Raw genomic sequence first — 22745 nt, 5'->3', positions numbered from 1 at the left:
AGATGTTGGATTGCCATATTTAAGGAAACCAAATAAGGGAGCTATCTGCTAAACAGCACCCTAATTTGGTATCTTTACATATGGAATCTCACATAAGGGCACCAATTTAGGGAATTCTCTACTAAACAGCTAAAAGATCAAAATTTAAAAAGCCTTTTTCTTAATTTTAATCTTTAGGTTGTTTAGTAGATAACTCCCTAATTTGGTGTCCTTAAATATGTCAATCCCACATCCTAACATCCTAACAAATAAGTGAGTTATCTACTAAACAACCTAACAACCTGGTGACAGGGAGGGTGACTGGGGGGGTGACTGGTGACGGGGTGACAGGATGACTGAGGGAGGGGGTGACTGGTGACAGGATGACTGAGGGAGGGGGTGACTGGTGACAGGATGACTGAGGGAGGGGGTGACTGGTGACAGGATGACTGGGGAGGGGGTGACTGGTGACAGAGTGACTGAGGGGGGTGACAGGGTGACTGAGGGGGTGACAGGGTGACTGAGTGGCTAAGGGGGGATGACAGAGTGACTGGGGGGTGACTGGTGACAGAGTGACTGAGGGGGGGTGAAAGGGTGACTAAGGGGGTGACAGGGTGACTGAGGGGGGTGACAGGGTGACTGGGGAGGTGACTGGTGACAGGGTGACTGAGGGGGGGTGACAGGGTGACTGAGGGGGGTGACAGGGTGACTGGGGGTGACTGGTGACAGGGTGACTGGGGGTGACTGGTGACAGGGTGACTGGGGGTGACTGGTGACAGGGTGACTGAGGGGGGTGACAGGGTGACTGGGGGGGTGACAGGGTGACTGGGGGGGTGACTGGGGGGGTGACAGGGTGACTGAGGGGGTGACAGGGTGACTGAGGGGGGTGACAGGGTGACTGGTGACTGGGGGGTGACTGGTGACAGGGTGACTGAGGGGGGTGACAGGGTGACTGAGGGGGGTGACAGGGTGACTGAGGGAGGGGGTGACAGGGTGACTGAGGGGGGTGACTGATGACAGGGTGACTGAGGGGGGGTGAGAGGATGACTGAGGGAGGGGGTGAGAGGGTGACTGAGGGAGGGGGTGACAGGGTGATTGAGGTGGGTGATAGGGTGACAGGGTGAGGGGGTGACAGGGTGGGTGAGAGGGTGACTGAGGGGGGGGGGTGAGAGGGTGACTGAGGGAGGGGGTGACAGGGTGATTGAGGGGGGTGATAGGGTGACTGAGGGAGGGTGTGACAGGGTGAGGGTGTGACAGGGTGAGGGGGGGTGACAGGGTGACTGAGGGGGGGTGACTGGTGACAGGGTGACTGAGTGGGGGGGTGTCAGGGTGACTGAGGGAGGGGGTGAGAGGGTGACTGAGGGGGTGAAAGGTGACAGGGTGACGGGGGGGGTGACAGGGTGACAGGGTGACTGAGGGGGGTGACAGGGTGAGGGGGTGACAGGGTGACTGAGGGGGGTGACACAGTGACTGAGGGAGGGGGTGACAGGGTGACTGAGGGAGGGGGTGACAGGGTGATTGAGGGAGGGGTGACTGATGACAGGGTGATTGAGGGGGGGTGACAGGGTGACTGAGGGAGGGGGTGAGAGGGTGACTGAGGGAGGGGGTGACAGGGTGATTGAGGGGGGTGACTGAGGGAGGGTGTGACAGGGTGAGGGGGTGACAGGGTGAGGGGGGTGACTGGTGACAGGGTGACTGAGTGGGGGGGTGTCAGGGTGACTGAGGGAGGGGGTGAGAGGGTGACTGAGGGGGGATGACAGGGTGACTGAGGGAGGGGGTGAGAGGGTGACTGAGGGGGGATGACAGGGTGATTGAGGGAGGGGTGACTGATGACAGGGTGATTGAGGGGGGGTGACAGGGTGACTGAGGGAGGGGGTGAGAGGGTGACTGAGGGAGGGGGTGACAGGGTGATTGAGGGGGGTGACTGAGGGAGGGTGTGACAGGGTGAGGGGGTGACAGGGTGAGGGGGGTGACTGGTGACAGGGTGACTGAGTGGGGGGGTGTCAGGGTGACTGAGGGAGGGGGTGAGAGGGTGACTGAGGGGGGATGACAGGGTGAATGAGGGAGGGGGTGAGGGTGCATTTACAATTACATTAACTTACCATGATTCAGGGGCTGTCTCTCTCCATCCCATCTCAGGCAGTGCAGGAGGTGCAGGCAGAGTGGCCGCAGGGGAGAAACCTTGCAGAATGCAGCTCTGCGCCCCCTGCTGGCACACTCCATAACAGCATCCCTGGAGCTCAGTGATGACTCAGAACACAGGCTGGGAATCCCCTCCCTGTGCTCTGACTCACTCACTGAGCGCCTGAGCCGCGAGGGAGAGGACGACCAGCAGGAGGGACAGAGTGTGGCACCCCCCTACTGGATGGCACCCGGAGCGGACCGCCCCCCCCGCCCCCCCCTTAGTACGCCACTGGTTAACTACAAGCTTCTTCTTCAGGAGAGGTAGCAGAGGGAAGAGGGAAGGAATACTTTCACAGAGGTTGCTAGGTATAAAAGTATTTTTCTTTTACCCACCTCCTAGTGATTTCAAGATAAATTTCTTAAAACTGTGTGCATGTGGTATCAAAGACCTAAAGCACTTCATGCTGTAATCCCATTGATTACTGACCACTGTTGGTGGTGCTTTGAGGAAAGGGGTGGGCTGGTTCAAAAATACAAGATTACTGGAAGAAAATACATACAGTAGTTGGTAAACTCCCAGATAACCATCACATATTCACACTTGCCGCAATGCTTTTATACCATACTCCTCTCTAGCAAAAATCATAGTTGTCATCTCTGTGTCAATCTTGACACTAGCTCAGATTCAAGCATCCTTAGTGACATCAAGTAGCCTTCGATTGTGATGCAGATGAATTCTCGTCAGGCCCTACTTATAGGTCTGCAGACCTGCATCATAAACTGATACCCACCCAATCCTCATTGAACAGACAATGCAGGTCAGCAATGATTTTGCATAATTTTTTACACAGACCAATCACAGTACCCCTGGGCCTTAATAAGAACTTTTTAACTAGCACTCTTTCACCTGTTGTGTTTTCTACATACCCGAGAGTGCGTTCATATTGTCTATTAGATTATGTGATTACTAACCTTGGCTTGTTTGACCAATCTTGCTCTCTGTAATCCTGTTGATTCTGGGTAACTCTGTTATTGTAGACCTCGACATGTTTTATGTTTGCTCTTTGTCTGCTTGCAGACATTCTGTTTGTCTGTCTCTGGAACTAGCCCAGCCACTTGGTTTGTACTTCTGTCCTGTCTCCATCAGGTTTACTTGTTACAGTAAGGCTAGTCCTGACACATGTTGTAAACAACTGCCCCATGTTCTTCATTAATATTGATGCCAAAATATTTGCTAAAATTTAAGCTATTCATTTAAATCATATTCTTCCCAGTATGGCTCATTCTGACCAGGTGGGATTTATACAAGGAAGGAAGACCCCAGACATTGATTCACCAGTTATGTCAGCTCCTGTCTCAATGGGTACTCTATTGGATCTAATTTTTGGCATATCTACACTGAAAATTATGTAACTTCCTAATACTGTATGTATCTCTTTCACCCTACACATTTGCCACTCATGAAGAGGGAGTTAACTTCATTCTAAGCAGATATGTACTCCTTTTTCTGGGAGGACAGAAGGGGTAGGTTTCCTGAATTTCTGTTGCACAAGTTTAAAGTGCCTGAGGGTTTATCCGTACTGCACTTGTTTCCTACTGTAAGCCTGACTGATTTGCTAAATGCTCTCAGTGATAAATTGGACCACTAACGTGGCTCAAAGTGTATCTTTGCAGGGGAGGATGGGTACCATTTTTCTAATCCCCTTTTGCTACGGAAATCACAATCACAAACTCACATTCATATACACATACACATTCATATACATACGTACACATACACATTCATACTCACATATTTTTACATTCATACACACACACACATATTCATATACACACACAGACACATACACAGGCACACGCATTGTTATACATACAGTTAAACACAACACACATTCATATGCACACACACACTCTCACACACTCAGACAGATACAAACACATTCCCACACACACATACTTCAGCATCAGTATAGGATGGGCAAGAGAGGTAGGAAGGCAGCACAGAGTGACCCGAGCAGCCTCCTTGCTGCCCTGAAAAGCAGCCATGCATAACAGCCACGGAGTAACCCCCTGTCATGACATGATACTTGACTCCACAATATTTTCTTAATTAATTATGAAATCATCTACTGTAGCTTACCCTGAGTAACTTGACTAGTTACCTTCGCCAATTTCCCTCTCAGCCAGACTGGAACCTTGCGTGATTATTGCTTGTGTTCCCCCAGTAACTAGATGAGACATAGTTCTGGGAGTCATCTGCTTTATTCAAGCAAGACACTCTCAATTTTTACACAGACCTCCAGCATGGGGTCTCCATACAAAATACTACAAAGCACTCCCAGGCGTCCCTGTGTCTGGGAGATAATTGAGTCAATTAACGGTAACTCAATTATCTCTCAGTTACAAGGGACCATACAGAAAATTTTCAAAATTCCCCCCAAAACATCGCAAATGTTCACAGGAACCCACACATATTATATCCCCAGGTAGCCCGCATCTGAGCACCCAAGTTGCCCAAATAGCGTTTAGATCTGTTCTTTGGAAGAGAATCGCCATCGGGGTAAAGTTCTGACTGGCCAGTCACGAAGTTGAAGCCCATAACAGTTTCATAGAAAATGGGGCAGCGGACGGTCAATGTTCGGGGGGTTCCTGTGCGAACACCAATGAATGCTCCTACTGGCTCATAGGGAGCGAATGCTCCCCCTGGTCGATGGTATCATTCTCCCGAAGAGCACTCTCCTAACTGGTCTGAGAGTGGAGCAGGCAGTGGTATAGTTTCCCCGATGTTCGCAAAGGTATTGTATCTGAAAAGAGTTCCAGGCACTTGACGACCTTGTCCCGCTGCCTCTGTTCAGGAGACAAAATGGCTGCCATTCCTTAGAGCTTGTTCGCTTATATGAAATGGCGGCCACCCAGGGAAAGCACTTAATTAATTAGTTCCTTCTTCAGTTAACAAGTCAAGGGGGGTGGTCAGTGTTTGGTATACATAAAAGGACGAGGAGTTCACGTTCGGGAGCAGAACTAGGTTGATATGGACAAAATAACTCTCGAAAGGAGTACAATTTGTAACCTCCAGCTACTTTGTCCCAAGGATAACTTACCAACATAACTAACATGGTTTCATTGGTTTCTACAGAAAAGCATCTATTTATATTTTCATATTGTATAATTCTTGATAAATTTATGTTTTATTTTAATGCAGGCTAAGAAAGGCAGTCTATGTAGGAGTTTAATCAATAAACCTTTTGTAGTATATTGGCAGATATTTCCTAGTTAAAGATCCCTGCAGTGATATTTCTAAAGAATGTATTTATCACCAACAGAGCATCAAAGTGTAGCTAGCACATTGCAAGATGCATCACATGCCGAATGGCTTCTGTGTTAGACAAGATATGCTTCCACTTATTCTTAAAAGAAAATAGTAAAGATGGTTTCATTGTATAGCGCTTTAACAGCATGTTAAAGCTTCTGGTGTCCTAAAACTCAAAGGATAGTAGTATCAGTATTAATGAACACAGGAGAAGAAAAACAATATCCAGAATTTAAACCTTATGGAATGATATTTGGTTCATTCTACTATTCGGTATGTTTCAGTTTCTATGGGGTTCATGCTATATAATCCTATTCTGAGCTAAAAATGTTGTTTTCTCTGCTTTCTGTGCCTTTATATTTTAATTTTCAAAATATGATTATTATTTTTTTTTCATTTGGTTGTAGCTTTAGTAACCTCACTAGATAACATTATAAATAATATCTGTTTTTGTGCTTTTGTCTAAGTACTGTGAATAAAAATAAAGTGCTCTAGATTGTACACCGATCTATATTATAGATATAATAGATATAATATATTATAGATATAATATATAATATTAATCATATTGTATGTTTCACAAAGGTCGTCTTTATCTTCTTCATTATCTTGTTTTCTATATGTATGCTTGTTAACTATTATACTATTATCATTAAAAAAAGATATGCTACTACTTCTTTATTACATATAGAGGATACATGCTTTATTGATACTTACCATATTTTTCTTTTCCTGGCTATTTTCCATGACAGCATCACTTATGTGTTAGTTCTGCCTCTCATACATAAGGATATGAAATTCTAATTATCAATAAAATAATTAAGCACATGTAAGCAACCCTTCCTTCAGTTCTTGACAGTCTTGTACAAAATCGTAGGCTAAGAAAACTTGAAGGGAACATGATCCTGTCATGGAAAAAAGCCAGGAAAAGAAAATTACGATATTTAAATATACTATAATTACCAGATTTTACTAATTACATGACGTAAAGTCATGATTTTATAAAGGACATGGAGGCGAATATTATGCTTATCTCTTTCTTTATTATACCTCAGCAGCAAAGAGAAGGTATAAACATTCATAGACAAAATTTTGAACAGGTTCTCAAAGGGTTAACACAACAATATACCCTTAACCAATAGGAACAGTCCACCTATCTATAACCACTCATGTGACCTTTCCTCTCCCTCTTTCTTTGGTCATGCCGAAGCTGCATCATTATAACTTGAGAAGACACTGGAACACTCTATCCGTTGTGTCGAACGTTCCCATATCCCGAACTTGTAGAACTTATCCGCGTGAACTGCGGTGACAACTGGTCATCCAGGGCGTCGATTATTGTGTATTAAGCTGTAATTGGATAGAGAAAAAAGTGGTACAATGTGGTCTTAGGAACTGTTTGTCACAGCGGTGGTGACTAAATCTTACTATATGCATTATTTTCTACAGACTCACTTGTATGCTGTATCTGTTGCCGTTGTAATCAATCTTATCATATATAATCGAATTAAATCTAGACAAAAAAACACCACGATGACCCTTATTCTACGGTTTATTGGGTGGGGATTCCACTCTTTCTTTCGCCGATATAGGCATGAGATACTTACCGGGTGGGCCAATATTCGCCTCCATGTCCTTTATAAAATCATGACTTTACGTCATGTAATTAGTAAAATCTGGTAATTTTATTAAAGGACACGGAGGCTCATATTATGCTAGTTCAAAGCTGTGCAATGACTGTCGATGATACGTGGTCTGTAGGGTGAAAATAATATTCCCTAAAGGTGGATTCACGAGACCAATCTGACGTCCGTAAAAGGTCTTCCAACCTGCATCCCAAGTTGAATGCTTTAGATGCCATAGCTCCTCTAGTGGAGTGTGCTCCGTATACGGATGTATCTATATTTGCGGAGGTCATTATCCACTTCACCCATCGGGCTATCATTATTGAAGATACTGGCTGGTGTGGTGAATTGATGGCCAGAAACAATTCATGATGTCTAGGGTTTCGAAATGCCTGTGTCTGTGTCTCATATTCCTTGAGGCAGGCTATTGGACATAGGTTTGCGTTGTGAGGGAATGCTGGGTACGATACTGATGATGTCGCTGATTTAGTACGTCTGGAAATGTTGAAAGTCACTCCCATTGGAGTGAACGCGCGTGCATCGACGTCCAGTGCCCGGACGTCTGAGACTCTTTTGCAGGATATCAGGCATAAGAGCATGGCCAGTTTCGCTGATAATTGTTTCAGTGTGAGAGCAGAGTTCTGTGGCCATTGTTCCAAAAGGTTTAAGACCAGATTCACGTCCCATACTGTAGTATATCAGGGTTGTGGTGGTCTTGCCAATCGAACTCCGCGTAAGAGTCTGCACACCAGCAGGTGTTTACCCACTGGGAATCCTTCTATACCCTTGTGTCCGGCGGAGATCGCTGACCTGTATACATTGATAGTTCGGTATGCTAGTCCTTGGTCGTATAGGCGTGTAAGGAAACGTAACAGGTGGTTCACAGAGGCACATACGGGATCCACGTGTTGCTCCATGCACCAACCACTCCAGGTGTTCCAAGCTTTAGTGTAGGATCTCTGTGTTCCAGGAGCCCAGGCTCCCGCCAGAAGCTCGAGAGTTGTTTGCGGAACATTTGGCACGACCCAGGGTCCCCGGAAAGGAGCCACGCCAACAACCTGAGTTGTCCCTGCATCATCAGAGGGTGTGGGTTCCCATCGGGGTCCGAAAGGAGACGCGGGTTCTCGGGGAGCAGTCTGGGAAGGTCTATGGACATCTCCATGAGTGAAGGGAACCAAGGCTGTGTTGTCCAGAATGGCGTTATGAGGACTAGGGATGTCCGTGTGCGGTCGAGATGTACCAGTGTTCGTGCCAGCAGAGCGAACGGAGGGAACGCGTATAGTCGTTTGTTCGGCCATGGTTGGAGGAATGTGTCCGTAGCTAATGCGTCTGGATCCGGTCTCCAGCTGAAGAACTCTGGAAGTTGTGTATTCAACCGTGACGCAAACAGGTCTGTATACATCGAGCCCCATAGTGTTTGTAGTCGTAGGAACGTCTCTCGGTTCAGGCGCCAATTGCTGGTATCCCGTAGGTGTCTGGAGTTCCAATCTGCTACGGTATTTGAAAGTCCCGGGATGTATTCGGCCCGTACTGTTATGTTGCGTTCCAAGCAAAATTGCCAGAATTCTGTGGCTAGATCTGCTAAGATTTTGGACCTGGTGCCGCCGAGGCGGTTGATGTACTGTACTGCTGATACGTTGTCCATCCTCAAGATGATGGAGCAGTGCGTCGCGGGGCCCAAGAGACTCTTTAGCGCGAATGATTCTGCCATAAGTTCCAGGCTGTTGATGTGTAGTGTCCTTTCTGATTGGGACCATCTTCCGCCTGTGGAGGTATGCCCACAGCGCGCTCCCCAGCCCCGTGTGCTGGCATCGGATTCTATTACGCAATCTGGGTTGCTGCCAAAGATTGCTCTGCCGTTCCACGCTTCCATGTGTTGTAGCCACCACTTGAGCTCCTCCTTGGCTGTGTGATCGAGTGGCACAGAGTCTGAGTAGGAGTGCCCTGAGTGTAGCTGCGCGGCTTTTAGTCTCTGCAGGGCCCTGTAGTGCAGAGGTCCCGGGAAGATCGCTTGTATGGAAGCGCAGAGGAGTCCAATTATTCTGGCTAGTTGTCTCACAGTGAGTGTTGGACGAGCCAATGTTCTGCGGATCTCCTTCTTGATGATTTTTATCTTTGTGGGTGGTAAGCTTAGGGTCCCTAGGACCGCCCCTATCTCGAATCCTAGGAATTCTAAGGACTGGGAGGGGACTAGTACCGACTTCTCCCAGTTGATTAGAAATCCCAGGTTTTGTAGGAGTGTTATCGCCCAAGATAGATTATGTTGCAGTAATAGTAATCGTCCAGATATATGATCATGCGCACCCCTCTGCTGCGCAGCAGCGCAACCACTGGTTTCAACAGTTTTGTAAAGCACCATGGTGCTGATGATAGGCCAAACGGTAGGCACTGGAACCTCCACATCTGTGTGTTCCAACAGAATTGAAGGAGATGTTGACACTCCTTCGCAATGGGGATGGTGAGATATGCATCTTGGAGGTCTAATTTGACCATCCAATCCCCCAGCCTGAGAAGGTCTCGTAGGCAATGAATCCCTTCCATTTTGTAGTGGTGGTATCGTACATATGCATTGAGCGGGCGTAAATTGATCACCGGTCTTACCCCACCGCCTTTCTTGGGAACCAGGAACAGGTTGCTCAGGAAACCTGGGGAGTGCGTTGCGACCTGGTAGATCGCTCCCTTCTCTGCCAGTGCTCTGATTTCCCTTGATACAAGTTCTCTGTCCTGTGGGGTGAACACCATCCGCCGTGGCATTGCGGATTGGACTGGGTTTTTTACAAATTCTATGTAGTACCCTGCAACTGTGCTGAGAATCCAGGCATCGGACGTGAGTCTGTGCCATGCCCCGATAAATTTGGATAGTCTGCCTCCCACGTGTGAGGTACGAGAAAGGGAGAAGGGGGAAGCACTTACCATAAGGTCGTCGGCCGTATGTGGAGCCCCTGTGTCCTCTGGGCTGCCACGATCTGCCCCTGACCGGGAAGAAAGGTGCAGGGGTTCTGGTCTCCGTCTGTGGGAACCTTGGTGTAGTGGGGCCTAGGTAGCCCCGGTGGGGGCCCCGTGATGAACGGCTGGACAGGCGGCCCCAGTGTCTGCCAGCCCCAAAAAAAACCTTTGGGGAGAACACCCGTGTCAGGTTTGTTTGCGCCTTATCCAGGGCTGTAAATGTGCTCACGTAATTGCCCAGCTCTTTTACAAAATTGTCGCCGAAAAGGAGGCCTTTTGCCTGGGGTCCAGGCTCGGTTATGGCCATATTGACCAGCTTAGGGTCTATTTTCATGAGAATTGTTTTCCGCCTCTCAGTACTTAGCGCAGCATTAGAGTTGCCGATGAGGCAAATAGAGCGCTGCGACAACTCTCGGATCTCTAAGGGGTCTAGTGGTGTGCCACCTGAGAGTGCCGCTTCGACCAAGTCTAAGATTTTTGCGCTGGGGCCCAAGGAGTCAAGCACCTTGTCCTGGCAGTGGCGTAGGGAGTAATCCAACCCTTTTTTGGCTTTCCAGCCAGCTTTTCCCAGGAACTGGGCAATCATAGGGGCCACCTCCGGTGTGGCGCAGACCATATCGGGGACCGTTGGGCGTGGGCACCCTGCCCTAAGCTTATTCCTGGTGGTTTTATCGAGGGGTTTCCTGATCCTGGCCGCTATATATTGGGCCACATGGTCAGCTGGGAACCAGTCTGTAGACCTAGGGCGTTGTAGGTCGTCCGGGTTAAATAGGGGCTCGCCCTGAGGGTCTAGGATGATGGAGTCATCCGTGGCCACCTTACCCGTGCAGGCTGGTGTGATTGCCAAGCTGCGCTCAGGAGAAGAGTTCCCAGATTCCAAAGAGCCGATTTCCTCGGACTCGCTCATTACCTTCTCTAGGTCCGAATCAGAGTCGGATATCTCTTTCTGGGCTTTTGCCCATTTCCATGTCCTCTCCGTTTTTGCTCGGCGGGTGGCTCTTTTACGTGGGGGCCCCACGTCCTCAGTAGTGACAGGGCGTAACCTGTCCGTCATGCTAGTTTTGGAGGTGTGTTTGCCCATATGGTGGGTCTTTTCCGTAGCCTTACGGCCGCTGAGGGGCGCAGGCTTGTCAGCTTGGGCCTTGGGGCGGAGGCCGCTGGGGTTGTGGTTAGACGCCAGGATGGCGTTGCTAATAGATTGTGTCTGGTTCTCTGACATCGCCCCCATTGCCGTGAAGATGGCTTGGGTGACCGATTTGGTCATGGTCGCATCCAGAAGAGAGTGGAACTCCTCCGAGTTCAACTGCTCCATGGATGCCACGTCCTCTCTCTGCGGTGAGGTTGGATGTGTGGCAGGGGACACGTGGTGCATGGTGTCCTTACTGGCATTAGCGGGTGTGGAAACCCCTTGGTCCCTGAGGTGCTGCATTACAGCCAAGTTACTCAAGCACGCTTGGGACACTGAGCTAGCAATCAGATGGAGCAGGGGTAGACTGATTGCACACAGGAAATATACTTGCACAACCTTGTTATAGAGTGTGCATAGAATAATGCTGTTCCTTTAAACCCTATGTGGGGAAGTAAAGGACTGTACTTTAAATTACACTAAGTGGGAAGTGAGCTCTGTGGCCGGCTATGGGGGACAGATCAAGGCACAAACAAAAGCTGTCAGCTTACCGAGTGTTCCCTCCAGAATGGCCGCAAGGGAGCACTGGCAAGCTGCAAGCCAATGCCAGTAGCCAATCTGCGCGCGTCCGCCCCTCAAGGTGCAGGTGGCGGGCGGGGAAAAAGCGCGGCAAAGTCCCTGTCAGTCTGTCACTGAAAATGGCTGCCGCACTGTGTGGCCGCTATTGCGCATGCGCGAGCGGTATCCGGTTTCAGAATGCTCGCGCCGGGAAACGGCCGCCACGGGTCGCTTGGGGGGAGGATGAATATGTGAACAGGTAATAAACTACCCGGAGAGGTGCGGGAGGGAGGGGGTTAACCGCCGGGGGGGGGGGGGGGGCGGGAAACCATGGACAAAATTGTACCTGCACTAGAAAGTAGATAAAACCGATAGTAATGCAGAGGAATATCGTTATACCAAGACATATGCAGAATTACATGTAAGCATGAAAGACATAAAAAACTCTAACAGTCTAAACATAAGCTGCTCTGAGGAGAGCTAAAATTAGATGATACTTAGCTGAGGCAGCAGCAAAGAAAGAGGGAGAGGAAAGGTCACATGAGTGGTTATAGATAGGTGGACTGTTCCTATTGGTTAAGGGTATAATGTGTTAACCCTTTGAGAACCTGTTAAAAAAAAAATTCTATGAATGTTTATACCTTCTCTTTGCTGCTGAGGTATAATAAAGAAAGAGATAAGCATAATATGAGCCTCCGTGTCCTTTAAAAAATTAAATATTAATAAAAATGTTCTCCTTTTCTGGATAACCATGACAGCATCAATAATAGCTCAGTCAAATTCAGAAAGGAGTGACACAGGTGCATACTCACTGCTCAATTGTTTATTTTCAGTAACAGCCATGAAAACCCCTCTTCCAAAAGAAAATTCCATATAACTTGCCATGTTCAGCTTATAGTGACTAATACAATTCAAGAAAGAAGACCAGGAAGCTGCCCTACAATTCTCCTCCAATGGAACCCCAATGGCTGATGCCCAAGATGAAGACATTTTTTTCTGGTGCAATGAGCCCTGATAGAAGCCAGAGGAACTTTTCCCTGAGAAGTGTAGGACTTTGAAATGTTAAGAAAAATCCAACGCCTTAAGGTAGGTTTGAAAGCTGATTTTCTTCTTCTGGCCCCCACTGGAATCACAAACAGTTTTGAGTTGTTACTGTAGGCATTTGATCTTTCCAAATAACTATGGTGGCACCTCCTAACATCGAGCTTACTACAAGCGTCTTCTTCAGGAGAGGTAGCAGAGGGAAAGAGGAAAGGAATGCTTAAATCCTGAAGAATATGGAACCTAGATACAACCTTTGGCAGAAATTCTGGGGAAGGATGAAGAATTGCTCTGTCCTGATATAAGACTGTGTGAGGTTCTTCTGATGACAGAGCATGTAACTCAAAAATTAGCTTTGCTGAAGCAATGGCCACCAGAAAAACAGTCTTTAAGGTCAACAAAAACTCTGGAATCTCTTCTAAATGTTCAAAAGGTGTGTTAGTAAGGTCTGTGGGGACTAATGGTAAGTCCCAGGTAGGAGACACATGCTTCAAAGGTGGTCAAATATGAAGCACAGCCTGTATGAATCCGGCTATAACTGGATGCAAGGCCCAAAGGTTGTGAGAGCTGACAATCCCAATACTTAGAATTGAAAAGGACACTATAGTCACCCGAACAACTACAGCTTATTGTATTTGTTCTGGTCAGTATAATCATGCCCTTTGTGTTTACATTAGAGCCTAGGAATACTTCCACTGGCCACGCTTCATATGGTTTCTAGATGTGCTTCCTGACGAACCCTTAATTTTTCTCAGAGAGATGCATTGATTTAATGCATCTTATGATGAGATGCAGATTGGCCAGGACTGTGTTTTGTTTTTTACTGGCTTTGCCCCTGACCAGGAGCAGAGCCAGCAGCAGCAAACTGAAATAAAAATGAGATTTTACTATATTTAGGGGAGCGAGTGGGAGGCAGGGGGGTTAGATGGTGTTTTTGACACAATAGAGTCAGGAATACATGTTTGTGTTCATGACCCTTTAGTGTACCGTTAAGGGAGCACTGACTGAGAGCTCCTTGTAGGAATTATAGGATATCACTGCACTAGGGAGAATTTACATTTCTTTGATTCCTTTCAGACCAATCTTTTAGGACATTTAATATATTTTTGTAGCAGAAAGAAGTGAATGGTTTTCTGTGTTTTTATTAGGGTATCTCCTACTGCCCATTAAAACCACACTTTTTTAGGGAATATTTTTCAAAAGCTAAGCCATAAGGTTGAGAATTTGTGGGGATGGGTGCACTGCTGGTCCCTGACTGAGAAGATTACAAGATAGGGGAAACATCCAATGACCATCTAGGTTCAATCTCATTAAAAGAGGGAAGCAAGATTTCCTTGGCCAGCAAGGAATAATTGATTGATTTTGCTAAAACATGCCGTAAAGTAATGATTTTATTAAATTCTTTGATTGAAGTATGATGCATTTATATTACTGTAATTAAGTATAGCAGAAAAAAATAATTAACAAAATGAATGGAAACGGGTTTAAAAATATCATAAAATTACATCAATTAGCCAATCAAGTTACAAGACAGGTTATAACATATCATGACAACATTCCAAAGTTCTCTTAGTTTGCAACTAAAAGGAGCCTACTATTCATATAATATTAGAAAGAGTCTAAAACACAAGACTTCCAATATATATCAATGATAAAAACCTTTCATGCAACAATAACCAGGTATATGGAAAGGAAACGGAGTCCATGAAAATATTCATACTTTACCTCAGAGTCACATTGAGGGGAAAAATTTAATGAAATTAGTCAATTTCAACTGTTGAAATAAACACCACTCAAGTTTTCAAGTATACGAATTTGACTAAATACAGTCGACAACAATGTTATAAATAAAAAGATCTATGGCTAGAGGACCCAAAAGTTTTGAAAGATGAGCAAATATCTCTCTATTTTGTTGCTAGTTGCTGGGTATCTGGAATTCCAGTCTGCAGTTATGTTGTTGAAACCAGGAATGTAATCCTCTTGCACAGTTATGCTTTGTTCAAGCTAAATGTACAAAATGTTTTTGCTAGATTCACAAGAGTTAGTGAATGTGTTTCACCTAAGTGGCTGACATAGTGAACTGTAGAGATGTTGTCCATTCTTAGAAGGATGCCACAATCTGCTTTGTGAAACTTTTTATTGCAAAATGTAGTGGTAAAAGTTCCTTATAATTGATGTGTAGATTCAGTGCCTGAGAGGACCATCTTCTGCCTGTTGATATATTACCTCATCATGCTCTGCAGCAATGATTGTTGGCATCTGATTCGCTTATTAAATCTGGTTCTATACTGACAATTGCTCTGCTCTAGATCTTCTTTTGCATTGCAATCTAGAGGAGTTAGATCAAGAAGATGTTGTATATTTAGATGTTGCATGGTCCTGTAGTAAAGTAGGCCTATAAAAATGACCTGAATTAAAGATGAGAGAATTACAATGATTTTAACAAGTTGTCTGACTGTAAGCGTTTGACAAACTAATGAACAGCAAATACAATTTTTAATACTATTGAATCTATTCAATAGTCTAAGATTTCCATTCTTTGATTTCTCCAGATTTATCAAGAATTCTTGGTTGGAAATGAGATCTAAAGTTAAAGGAAAACTCCAGTGCCAGGAAAACAATCCATTTTCCTGGCACTGCAGGTACCCTCTCCCTCCCACCTCCCATCCCAGGTAGCTGAAGGGGTTAAAACCCCTTTAGGTCACTTACCTGAGACCCTGCCAATGTCCCTCGGCGGTGGTTTCGGGTCGACGTTGCTCCTCCCAGTAATCACGTCAGCCGGTGGGCGAGACTGATCCCGCCCGCTGGCTGAGGAAACCTAATGCGCATGCGCAGCAATGCCGCGAACGCGCATTAGGTCTCCCCATAGGAAAGCATTGAAAAAGATTTTCAATGCTTTCCTAAGGGGAATTGAGCGACGCTGGAGGTCCTCACACAGCGTGAGGACGTCCAGCGCCGCTCTAGCAAAGAAAATCTTTGCTATGAATCAGGAAGTGCCCTCTAGTGGAAGTGCCCTCTAGACAGCCACTAGAGGTGGAGTTAACCCTGTAATGTAATTGTTGCAGTTTATAAAAAACTGCAATAATTACAGTTGCAGGGTTAAGAGTAGTGGGAGTTAGCACCCAGACCACTCCAATGGGCAGAAGTGGTCTGGGTGCCTGGAGTGTCCCTTTAATTGAATATGAGATAAAAGGGAATCCCTGTCTTGAGACATAAGCAGGAGGTCATCTAGATTAATTATTAATAGAATAACTCTGCTGCAGAGAAAGAAAATGATAGGTTTAATCAGTTTGATTAAACACCATGGGGCTGGTGACAGTAAAACAGGAAGGCAATCAAACACCACTTTTGTCCATTTCATAGGTATTGTAGACTTTTCCTGACAGTTTCCGTGAATAGGAATTGTCAAGTAGCCGTTTTAAGATCTATCTTCTCCAACCAATTGTTTGTAAAAGAAATGGATTCCTTCCATCTTGAAATGTCTGTATTTTACTAAAGAATTTAAGTCTCTTAAATTGATCACCTTCATAAAGCTTTTGATTAGTTTCTCTGGCCTCTACATCGTAGGGATTTTGAAGCAGGGCTTGAGAGGATGTCCAAGACACAAATCTGGTGTACCCTCTTTTAGTCCATATATTTTGATCTGATGAAAGGAGCAATCCCTGTTGCGCCTATAATGCTTTGAGGAAGAAGGAGGACATTTTCAGTCTTGGCATAACAACTAATTTTTACCTTCTGCTGCTTTTTGGATTGTCTCATCCAATATTTTCTCTAAATATTTATTCTCTTGAAAGGGTATGGCACATAGGCTTTCTTTAGAAACCTAATCTACACCCCACAAATATAGCCATAAGGCTCTTCTAGTGGCTCACAAAAGGCTCTTGGCAATTTAGCCTGTAGGGACAATCTTTTTTCTGATTTGGACCATTCATTGATAATTAAGTCCATGATTGTACCATGTAGCGAAAACAATGGTTTGTTGGATTTTTAGGTCCTCAAAAATTGTCAGAGGCTTCCACCTGTTCTTCCGGTATTTTGAGAGTCTCCCTTGCTGCCACTATCAGTTTCTCAACTGATCTGAGGACAATAGATTATTTCCATTTCTTCTTCTGACAAATATTCTTGTAAAAGTGTAAAGTGCTGGTGCGCAAAAGATATTTATAAAATCTTAAGTGTTAATTGATATCTTAAAGTGCTTACATAAGTGGAAGCCCATAGAGTGAAACGCGTTTAGCTGAATTTTGGACTTTACATTTGGACTTTTTTTATTTAGACTTTTTTTATTTTATAGAAGAAGTAATATTTCTGTTTTAATTTATTACTAATAAATTATTTTTAATATTTTACACTTATTAGTCCTACGAGTCTTTTTTAGCCATCAGGAACCACATTTGGGGAGTGCTATCCCAACAAAAGCAGCACACTGTCAATCAACCACAGAGCTGGGAATCCAGGGCTCTGTTAAAGGTGAGCATAACCATTACCACCAAGACTATATTTATGTCTTCATACAGTACTACTCAGCTGGTTTGTCTCTTTCTTGTTTAATATCCCTGGAGGAATAACATTCGGGACAAGGGGTGTGTTGCTGCCCAAAAAGCAAAAAGGATTTATTTACGGAGCCAATACCATATAGGCTACAGTCCATGTGAGTGGTTTAATAACTTTCTACTATCACTCATTTCCATTTGAAAACCATCTGCACTATATATTGTTTTTCCTTTTATTTCCCTTTGTATGCATACTCAAGCGTATACTTCCAGATTGTCACTGTACTGAATGGGGTGAGTGTACCCCTTTACTATCCATATTGTAATAGCGCTCCACTTGTTGGTATATAGCCTATACCATTTTCTTTTACTTTTTGTGGTGAGCTGCTTCTACTACTTAGGCACTTTAGAGCATCACTCTGGTAAGAGATAGCTGTTTCTTGCACATAAGTGAAGTGGGTGTTATCCCATATGACAGCCACCTATACCAATCACACACATGCATATACTTATACTCTGTACAATATGCACTGGGCAATATGCACTGTAGGTATTTGTAAAAAGGAGATAAATTAGAAGCACTCCTAGTGTAATCAAGTCATTTAAAATGCATAAACAGCTAAAAACCCCTAGTAGGATAAAACTCACAAATTAGGAGTGGTGTAAGCCCCACTCAAAGCTATGGCGCTCAGGGAGGATCAGTCCCTAGAGTACGTGTGATCCAATATATGCTCTGGTGACCCGGGTGACAGGTAAAAAAATACTTTATTGTAGAATTAAAAGCTAAACAGCAAAAAATAAATGTCCACCATCTGCTCACCAACCCATGGGAAGTAAAGTGCAATATAGCAGTAATTACACTTAAGGTTTTATAAATATCTTTTGTGCACCAGCACTTTACACTTTTATCTTTTTGTACCTCATTACCAAGGTTTACAGCGGGTGCTGCATATCACAAAAGTTTTCTATCATTCTGTTTTAATTATTTATGGTTGCGCCTATTTTATCTATATTGTGTTATTGTAAATATTCTTGTAAGACCTCTTGTTCTGAGCTAAATTAGCTAGACATATCCATTGGTTCGGGTCTCTTTGCTGTCATTCTGTGATAGCTTGAGGAATCCAACATTTTAGTGTTTTTCTGGGGAAACTTCCTGGAAGAACTTCTCTCAGCCACTTCTTTCATACGTGAAAATCATAGATTTTTGCAAGATGGGGCTTTAGACACACAGCCTATGCAGCAGTTCGATTTATCCTTATTCTTCTTGGGTGTTGTATCTTGGGAGCATGTTGGGCTAAAAGCACAGAACTATACACTTAGACTGAAATTGCAATGCACTCGTTTTTCCCCATAAATAAAGAAAAATGTCTCACCTTATACATCTATGCTCTATTCCTGGGGAGGTAGGGTAAACCAATCTAAAATAAAAGGGATTTGGGGTAGTGCAGGTAACTTTTCTTTGGTTTTTGTTGTATGTATTGGGGCTAATGTGTGATGTTGTGTGTTCGACTATACAACACCCATGCATCTACGTATCTACATCCACACTAAAGTTAGGAAATTTGATACATAAGGCATAAATGCGCAACCCAGTACAGCTACCATCCATAGATACTAAGGTCACGCAAGAAGAAAAAATGTGAAATAAGGGCTGCGCCAGAGAAACTTTATGTAAAACAATAATAACAGATAGTCCAAATAAAAACAGTCTTATCTAAAATGCTCTTATTGGAGTCACAGAGTCTATAGGTACCTATATAGACTCTGTGACTCCAGTAAGAGCATTTTAGATACGACTCTTTTTATTTGTACTATCTTTTATTATTGTTTTCCATAAAGTTTCTCTGGTGCAGCCCTTATTTCTCATTTTTTCTTCTTTTGTTATACTTTAAGGGTGTTTGAGGGATTCCTTTATAGGGTTGCTGCCCATTTGTTATTTAGCGCTTACTCTTTTTTTCTTGTTTTACTAAGGTCACGCAACCTGATCCCTGTATCTGACAAAGATGATCATAACACCCTTTTACTGTAGATATATACTGTATCTTCTTTTATGCACATCTGTATCACCGTAAAACATTTTGTACATTTATACATGTATAAATACAATATAAAAGGTGTGCTGTGTCTTTAAGATGAAATACATATATAACACACAAAAAGAGTGAAACTGTAGATCAAAATACAGCTTTACCCTAGTAAAGTGACTCCTGTGCATATCAAGTGCACTGAACAAGTGCAAAAAAACACTCAATGTGATTTAGTGCATAATAACTCAAACATAGTAACAACTTACACGAAAGGATAGATGAAGTTAATAATCCAAATGGGAGGACATAAAAGAGAGAAAACATATATATATATATATATATAGGGTAATATTGTAAGACAGTGCAAATAAACTTCAAAGGGAATTGAAATAAAACTCACAAACAGAGAGCAGAAAAGTCTGCTCTAACTGTGATCACTCAAATAGGATTCCCCTGCAGCCAATGTAGAGGAATAGACAACTTCTTTATTAGCAAGTGAATTAAAATAAAATATCACCAGATCTCTCTGTGATAACAGTTCATCCGTCTTTCTGTGCGGCCATGGGCTCACACTCCTAGGCTGGCTGTACACTTAATCGGGATGCTTCTGGGAGGCAGCGTTAGCGTGATGATGTCTCCGTCGAGTCAGATGAAGCGTTTCGCCGAATCACCGGCTTCATCAGATTTGAACACCCTTATTCCTTTATTCCTTGCCGTCTATATAAGTCCACCCAAAAGGGTGTGAGAGCACAAAACACTGCAGTCAGTTGTGTCCTATCCAGTGCGATGTTTGCTTATTTGTTGGCTGATTAAAGGCTGGGAGCTGAACTTGCTGCCTGAGTAGTGTTCAGAGCTGCCTCTCATTTATATGTGTAAAACAAAGAAAGCAAACAAAATAAATAAAAAAAATATATATATATATATCTATATATATATATATATATATTCCATACCAAAACTTTTTTTTTTTTCCAATGGAAACACCAAGATTGTCCTACTGTTTGTGAGTGGTATGTTGCTGTGAAGAAAAGAGATTTGGAATATCTTATTTATAATTCTAGGAGAACAATACAATTGAAGATGAGCTAGCTGGAATCTGTACACAAATAAGTTATATAGCTAACTGGAACTCTCATATACCTCCTTGGTGCCAAGGTATTTTTTATGAAGTTTGAATATATTCTGTACCATGGTGTCCCTGGGCCATGGAGGGGGGCTGTGGTGGCAAAGGGGTATGTGAGTGTGTTAGTGTGGCTTGTCTGGTTTTGGTTTGTCTTGTATTGTCTTAATTGGAAGGGGAAATAGGGGGTGAACAATTAAGGCAATAGGTAGCTGGTAGAGATGTAATGAGGAGTAAACATATAAAACTGAAGGAGGCGTGATAATGCAGAGATGTAAAAGTAGGCGGAAAGGGGAAACGGTAGGAACATGTGATCAATGAACACTCTGATGTCTGTTAAACTTTGAAGTGAGATACATTTATTTTTTTTAAAAACTGATGATAATAGGTGTGTTTTTTTTTTTTCTTCCTCTCTTTCCTTGATATGTTTAAATACCATCAGACGTCTAGTGTTGTATAACATAATTGCCTTGGCTTACAATTTTTTTTTATATAATGCAGAATAAAACAAATGAATAGTGAGGTTTTATAATATCACTCAGCAGCAGAAAGGCAGCTGAAGTTGAAGCTAACTTGTTGCCATATATGGAGTTTTGCAAATTTCACAAAGATGCGGCTGCTGCAAATGTGACAAAGTGACTGCAGGGTATAAATCAGAGCTAAGCACACAGCAATGACACTCTGAGTGCTGAGCACAAGAGGGTGACACAGAGGATTTAAGGAGGTAGGAGGGCTGTAACCTACCTGTAATGTGTACCTGGGCTCCTTATAATGAATGGAGATGTATATATAATGGAAGCTATTATTACTTGCTCCACTATAAGACATTTTTTAGTGTGTGACTAATTCAGACATGGGTGCTTTGTGCTGCATTCTGAGCTAGACAGTTTGCGATCTGCATTTTTTAAATTTAACTTTACTCAATATCTGAACATAATGATTGTTTTCTAATACAAGAGACTACAAATTTACTAATAAACATTAAGACATTAGAAATAACATTGACCTCAGGTACAGGAAGGTTTTAAAAACCCTTACTAAGAAGAATGTCAGTGACCTGTTCTGGTGCTTGGAACCGGGGTGAGCGCGGCTGTAGCCCCAGATGTCCCTGCGCTCCGCTCATGGCAGTGTTGCATTGAAGCTGTTATAGATGTTGCAGACCAGTTTCAGGTATTGCACCCTGGGGACGTTGTGGAATTCAGAAAAAGGGTGCAGCTTGAGCAAGATTTATAAGTTGTCGCAAATGATCTGATCAGGAAACTGTCACCACGAACCGGTGACATCAAACCCAGTTTTTTTTTCCAAAATTGCCTAATGGAAGTATTTGATGAGCTAGAAAGTCATATTCAGAGCCCCACTGTTCTCGAGTCTATCAATAGTCAAATGGACAAAGGGGCGATGGTGCTCACTACAAACTATGATAAACTGCTGGAGCTATATGGGCAGAAAATGGGCAAACCCATGGAATCGATAAACCTGAATGATAATGTGAAGTTTTTGCAGTGGGTACAAAGCCGCATCAAGTATATTGTTTTGCATATCCACGGATTATACACGGATCCCTGTGCCATGATTCTGGATCCATGTGGAAATAAAGATGTTGCACAGGACTCTAAACTGCTGGATGTGCTTCAGAACTTGTACTGCAAAAAATCTTTTGTTTTTCTTGGCTGTGGAGAGACTCTATGGGATCCAATATTCCAATCTCTTTTCTTCTACACTGTGCAGAATAAAGTCAGTATGGAACATTATATGCTAGTATGTAAGGAGAATGCAGAAACCTTCCATAAGCTTCAGGCTGATATGCTGCTTATTGGCAACAAACTTATATCATATAGAGAGTCATTCACTAACTTTCCAACAAATATGAAAGGGTTGTCTGCACTCATAGGCAAACAGAGGGATGAATATATCACACATGGGCAAATTGAAATAATCTGTGAGCCAGTTGCTAACACCTCACCAACTCCCCAAAAGGGGAAGCTTGAAGAAAACACAGGAAGTGGGAAAGCAGCTAAGTTAAAGTCCTAAAATAAGAGAAACCGGACACTTATTACTAAATCAGTAAAGGGCTTCTGAATTCTTAAATAACTGTGTCCAACCAAAGTGTTATTTTGTACCAAACGTAATGAATGTGATTACGAGTTATTTAGATTTTTTGAGGACTGGATGAGTAGAGGCAAATGTTTATGCTCTGTATCTCTATGGGAATAACATAAACCACTTTCAGAAACAAATATCCATACACTGACATTACAGGTTACTGAGCAAAAAGAACACTGAGCCTTGTCTACCTCGGGAAGACATTTATTTCCAGCTTTGTACATTTATCTTCTACGTATAAAAAATACAATGGAATAAATGGGTAACATGTGGAAGAAAAACATGTCACATGGGTG

At 43.7% G+C, this 22745-nt stretch overlaps 1 pseudogene; it reads left to right on the top strand.

Moving 5' to 3' along the window:
* Positions 1-19827: 19827 nt before the first annotated feature.
* On the top strand, positions 19828-22377 carry LOC134609446 (protein FAM118A-like; annotated as a pseudogene).
* The last annotated feature ends 368 nt before the right edge of the window (positions 22378-22745 follow it).

The sequence above is a fragment of the Pelobates fuscus genome, chromosome 4 (assembly GCF_036172605.1).
Source record: "Pelobates fuscus isolate aPelFus1 chromosome 4, aPelFus1.pri, whole genome shotgun sequence".
In the NCBI taxonomy this organism is placed as follows: domain Eukaryota; kingdom Metazoa; phylum Chordata; class Amphibia; order Anura; family Pelobatidae; genus Pelobates; species Pelobates fuscus.
This window is presented reverse-complemented; position numbering and strand designations above follow the sequence as displayed.